Raw genomic sequence first — 6,171 nt, 5'->3', positions numbered from 1 at the left:
TGGTCATGAAAAGCTGGTTCCTCTGAGCTTCCAGTTCTCTCTTTTGATTTTATATTGGAATTGCCAGATTGCTTTTGTCTTCAGGATTTCCCACAGAGGCCCAAGTCAGATGAGGATCAGATGCTCTTGGGCTTTCTCCTATGGTCTGGATCCCTCCAGGAAAGATTTTGACCTCAGGAATTTAGGAGTTGGACTTGCCTGGGAGCAGGGCCCAGGAAAGATGCTGGTCTAGGGCAGCTGGTGGCCTTGCCACCCAGAGATACAAAGGGAGATGGGGACAGGATGAGGCCTCAAGGGTTCCTTGGGACTGTACTGAGGAACTGGGTTGGTCTGGATGCAAAGGTTCAGGAAGAGGAAAGTGCAGTCCTGGCATCCAGGAAAGAGGCTGGTGTTGTGCAGCCCAGGGAAACAGAGGGAGGTGAGGGAGGGAGAAGGCCCCAAGGACTCCTAGGGACCAGAGAAGGAACTGTGTTGGTCTGGATGCAAACAATCAGGAAGCAGTGGTGGTTCCCCAGGGGTCTGGGGCACCAAGGCAAGGAATGAGACAGGACCCTGGCTAGGAGGAGAGACGGGCAGGGGAGATGGGAGGGTGAATGAGGCTGGGGGAGTCAAGGTGTGGAAGGCACAATTGACTTACCCCGGAGAGAGGCCTGTGGGTCAGAGAGAAGGTTAACAGATTTTTTTTTTTTTACCAGTTAATTGTAGTATTTGCTTCTGGCCCCTATTTTAGTTTAACCTTCTCTATCAGTATTGTTTAATATTTACTAGGAAAGGCATTACAAAGATTGTAGTGACTACCAGTTGTCCTAAAGCATAGTAAAGTACAAGAATCAACCATAAGAAAAGCATCTCAGACACACAAAGAACAATATTAAATACATGGGCATATTTCTTCTCCTCTTCAAGAGCTGTGTGTGTGGACTCAAAGTTGAAAACATTGGCTGCTCTTGCAGAAGACCTGGGTTTGATTCCTAGCACCCACATGGCACCTAACAACCATCCATAACTCCGGTTCCAGAGGATCCAACACCCTCCTCTGACCTCTGTGGTCATTACACAACACAAGTGCACTTACACACATGTAGGCAATCTACTTGTATACACAAAATAAAAGTAATAAATAAAATATTTTTTTCAAAGAGCAGCTTTTGTGTTGGCATCTGATTTTTCTCTGAATCCCAGAGGGTATAGGTCTCTCATTGACCATCCAGAATTCCCCAGTACTAGGCAGCCAGCCTAGCTGTAGGGAACACCCCAAGGCACATTTTAATAATGTTGTCATTTCCCATTTAAGAGTTAGCTGTTATTGCCCAAGCCTTTCCAAGCCAGCTTTAAAATTCACCTTGGCAAGGATTCTGTCTTGTTGGATGCTTCCCTCTGGCTTATCAAATGCAGTAAAAGGAATTGAGACTCAGTGGGAAATGCCTGCCTCTCTGTTGCTTTCTTAGACTCTGCGGGAAATTTCCCCCAGGGCTGCGCTGGCCCTCGGTTAATTGGACCATTTCATTGCCAGAGTGTCAGGGGAAACTAAAGGTGGTGTTTTATGGCAGCCTTCAGGCCTGGGCATTGTCCAACTATTTCCTGTGGTTTGAGAGAAGGGGAGAGGCTCATAAAACTCACAACAAAAGTTGCAAGACTCACCCCTCCCAGGTAGTAAATTGCTTGAGAACAGGAGAATCTTTGGTGGAACTGCCTGCAAGGTAGACCCAGACCTCCAATAATGGAACTTTTCTTAGTGGTCACTGATGTGAGGGTGGGCTTTTATAATTGCTGCAGCTGCCAAGACTCCTGTACTCCTGAAAATGACTGTAAACCCACGCTCTTGCATGTAACCCCATTAACCTTATAGGTTCACCAGGCTAAACCTGGGTAGAATTGATTCTTTGCTCTGTCATTTGCCTGTTATTTGGGGTGATAGATGCTTGTTCATGTCTCCCTGGGTGAAGTCACACAACATTGGATCTTCAAGAGTTTGAAGGATCTGTATAAATCAAACAGCAATAGACTGTGGCCCTCAACCTCATCCACTTGCGTGGGTGCCTGCGGTGTGATCTGTAACCTGTAATCATCTTAAAATGATTCATATCAGTGTGTTATGGTGACAAATAGATATGGAAATTTTAGGTGTCCCTCCTCTACTCTGCGTACACAGGAGCTGTCTACTAGGCTTTCAAACTCAGTTCCCTCTACATGTCACTCTTCTTCCAGAGCCCGTCCTCGAACCCAGCTGAGCAAAGCACAGTGCTCTCTAATCAGTAATACCAACCAAGAGACAGGGTTACTGGAGTTAAGTGATCAATGACTCCATGCAGGAAAGTCTGTGGGCATAAAACTGCGCCAGAAAAAGTTTGTTCTATAATAAAATGGTGTCTAGATCCAGGAACTGTCCAACACCAGACCACCAAGATGGAGGAAGAGAAATCCAGATTCAGCCCTGACTGTATGTGATTCCAAAGTCCAAAGCTGTGCTATTCAAGTAGGACAAGCTGTCTGAGTTCCAAATCTTACATTATCCATCAAGAAAATTCACATAGGTTGTGGGTAGCTGTAGTCAGCTCTGGCAGTTCTAAATAAAGAGAACACAGCAAAATCTCAGGAGATTGAGGAGGGACTGCTTCCAGCTGAGGTGACTTCTAACAGCCATCTAATTCCCTTCATTCCCTGGCTCCATCAACCCCCTCACACCCCTGTAAACCCCTTGCTATTGTTGTAAAGAGTGTTAAAAAACAAGGACTTTGGACTCAAGCACAACTGAGTTCAAATCGTGAACTTGCTTTGCTTACTTGAGCAAGGCCCACATCTCACTCTTCCTTGGTTTCTTCATTCCCCTTATATTAGTCCATTTTCTGTTTCTATGGGGAAGTATCTGAGTAAGCAGGTCTTGTTATTAGTAAGAATTTTAGGGTTGGGGAGCTAGCTCAGTTGGTAAATTGCTTGCATTGCAAGTATGAGGACGAGAGTTCAATCCTTAGAACCGATGTAAAAACCAAAACCAAAATAAACCCTGGTATGGTGGCAAGTGCTTGTAATCTCAATGTTGAGGAGGCAGAGACAGGCAAACCCCTGGGGCTCACTGGCCAGCCATACTGTCTTACTTGGCAAGTCCCAGGCCAATGAGAGACCCTGTCTCCAAAATCAAGGTGGTGGGTGGGGCAGTGAGATGCCTTGTTGGGTAAAAGTGCTGACAACCTGAGATTTTTTGTTGTTGTTTTATTTTTTGTTTGTTGTTGTTCTAGACAGCATCTCTCTGTAGTCCTAATTGCTGTGGAACTCACTATGTAGACCAAGCTGGCCTTAATCTCATAGACATCCACCTACCTCTGTCTCCTGAGTGCTAAGATTAGAGGCATGGTCCACCACACCTAGCCTCTAACAATCCTAGTTTAATCCCTGGGACCTACATAGTAGAAGGAGAGAACTGATTCCTGCAAGCTGTCTTCTGACCCTCACACATGCACAATGGTGCAAACACACACACACGCACACAAAATAAAAGTAAATAAATAACTAAATGTAAAAAAATTGTTTTAAATCAAGGTAGACAGCACATGAGGAACAACTGCCAAAGTTGTCCCCTAGCCTCCACATGCACATGCATACATGTGCACACATACTTACATGCATATGTTTACCTATACACACATGAACATGCATGTACACACAAGAGTTATTTCACTTACAGTTGTAGAGGCTGAGGTGCAAACAGCACAATGCAGGCTCTAGTGAGGTCTCCCTTTCCTGCGCCTGCTCATGGTGGATGGTAATATTTAGAGCAAGCGGAAGAGGCATCCCGTGGAGAAAGAGTGTGCCAAAGAGACTACATTCCCATGATTCTTTTTGAGGACATGCCTCCAACTGACCTAAAGACTTTCCTTTAGGCCCTGGCTTTTAAAGTTCCCACCACTCCTTCACCATCATCAAACTGGGGACCAAGTGTTCAACCTTTGGGAAAGGAGTTAAAACTTACCCAAACCACAGCTCTCAAGTGGCAGGGAATGTGTAATTAAACCGGACACTATAGGCAGAGTGCCCTCAGTGACAATCAGCTGGGACAAATTCCTGTCCCTTCTTCTTTACCATCTTCTTAGCATCAGCTAAGGACACTGGTGCCATGTGGAAGGAAGAAGACAGATGAAGATTCACAACCATTCATCTTTTCCTAGTACTTAAGAACTGTCTGGTTAGGCCTATTTCATGAATGAAGTCTTCGTGTGTTTATTCCCAGTTAAAATGTGTATAAGTGTATTGCCTGTACGTGTGTGTAAGTATGTGCACCCATATTGTGCAATGACTGCAGAGGTCGGAAGAGTGTCAGATTCCCTGGAACTGGAGTTACAGATGGTTGTTAGCCACGATGTGGGTACCGGGTACTGAACCCAGGTCCTCTGCAAGAGTAGCCAAGTGCTCTTAACTGCTGAGCCATCTCTCCAGTCCCTGCACCTTTGACTAAGCACAGCGCTTCCTGTGAAGAACATAATACAGGAAACAGCTTCTTACAATTACATACACGCAGGAAAATTCAGCCAGGAAAAGAACAAAAGTCTTTAGAGGACCCCCCCCCACTCTGAACTTTAGAAGTTTGGGTTCAGTGCTCAGCATGTGAGATGTAGCTGTCTGTTAGACATCAAGCCTGGTTTGCAAAGCTGTCAGTCACTGCTGGGAATTACAGTCACCAAGTGACCTGGCCAAGACCCAGGACGGTTTCCATGAAATGAAAATTCAGATAAAGTCCGCCCGGGAGTCCCCAGAGCACTGAAACTCTTGCGGGGGAGACAAATTTGTGTGTGTGTGTGTGTGTGTGTGTGTGTGTGTGTGTGTGCATGCACTCATGTATGTGGAGGTGGGCATGCATGAATATTATGCATATCCATACCAGAGAACAAACACATGTGTTGTTCCTTAGGCACTGTCCTTGTTTTTGAGACAGGGCTCTTACAGGCCTGGGGTTCTCTGACTCAGCTAGACTGTCTGGCCAGTGAGCCAGGGATCCATCTCTGTCTACCTCCCCAGGACTGAGATTACAAGGGTGCAGCCTGCTTTGTTCGCATGAGTTCTGGGAATAGAACCCAAGCTTACAAGAAAGGTATCTTACTGACTGAGCCATCTCCCCAGTGCAGAATACTGGAAATTTTTTACATAATATTTATTTATTTACTGTGTGAGTGTGCGTGTGTGCATGTGTGCATATGCACATGCCACTGCATATGTGTGCAGGTCAGAGAAAAACTGATAGGATCTGGTTCTCCCCTTCTACCATGTGGCTCTCAAGGACCAAATTCAGGGGTTCAGGCTTGGTGGCAAGTAAGTGCACTTACCTGCTGAGCCAGCTGGCTGACCCCTGGAATTCTGTATAAACACTGTGGACCACAACTCTGAAATCAAATTATTGGTCTTCTTTCTTCCTTATCCCTACTTCCTCTCTCTCTCTCTCTCTGCTTCTATGTATTTAATTGTTTCTGATTCATTCTCTCTCTCTCTCTCTCTCTCTCTCTCTCTCTCTCTCTCTCTCTCTCTCAGAGATTTACAGAACTAAAGAAGTAGCTGAAAGAAACATTGAGCATAGGCTTATTAGAGAATTTTTATTTGCCTCAAATCTAAACCGTGAACTCACATACCTGGATTTCTTGTTTTCTTTTTTCCTCCTTTTCTGAGAAAAGGACTAATAGCTAGCTGATGTGCTAGATTTAATTTTTAAGATAAATTAATTTCAAGGGAAATACAAGTCGATGCAAATTCAATGTTCATCTATTTATCTACTTAATTTTGCATAATTCAATAAATCCTTCCTGAGCACCCAGCACAGACCTTGCTTTTCTATGTTCCTCTTTGCCCCAGATCAATTTCTTGACAAATTTATTCCATTCCAGTTTCCACCCGTGTTTAAACAGTACTCAGAGTCTTTCTATGACACTCAAGTCGGCATTTTCTCCTAGTCTCTACTCAGGCAAATGTAAATCTTCATAATTTACCCAGAAAAGCCCCTCCTCTTCTCCTTCAAGAGACAAGAGAAGCATAAGGCAGTATCCCTCAACAATGACTTCCAAGTGCAACTGTAGTGGTCACATGGGGAGGCAGTAGAATGCTTTCAGTGACATTCACCTGTGAGGAGGGGTGCCCTGTAGACCAGTCCTTCTTTGCATCAGGTCTTCACCTTCATTCTCCAACAGTTCT

This window comes from Nannospalax galili, unplaced genomic scaffold (assembly GCF_000622305.1).
Source record: "Nannospalax galili isolate Female #2095 unplaced genomic scaffold, S.galili_v1.0 scaffold542, whole genome shotgun sequence".
In the NCBI taxonomy this organism is placed as follows: Eukaryota; Metazoa; Chordata; class Mammalia; order Rodentia; family Spalacidae; genus Nannospalax; species Nannospalax galili.
The sequence above is the reverse complement of the archived record's forward strand: the minus strand, read 5'-3'. Positions refer to the sequence as shown.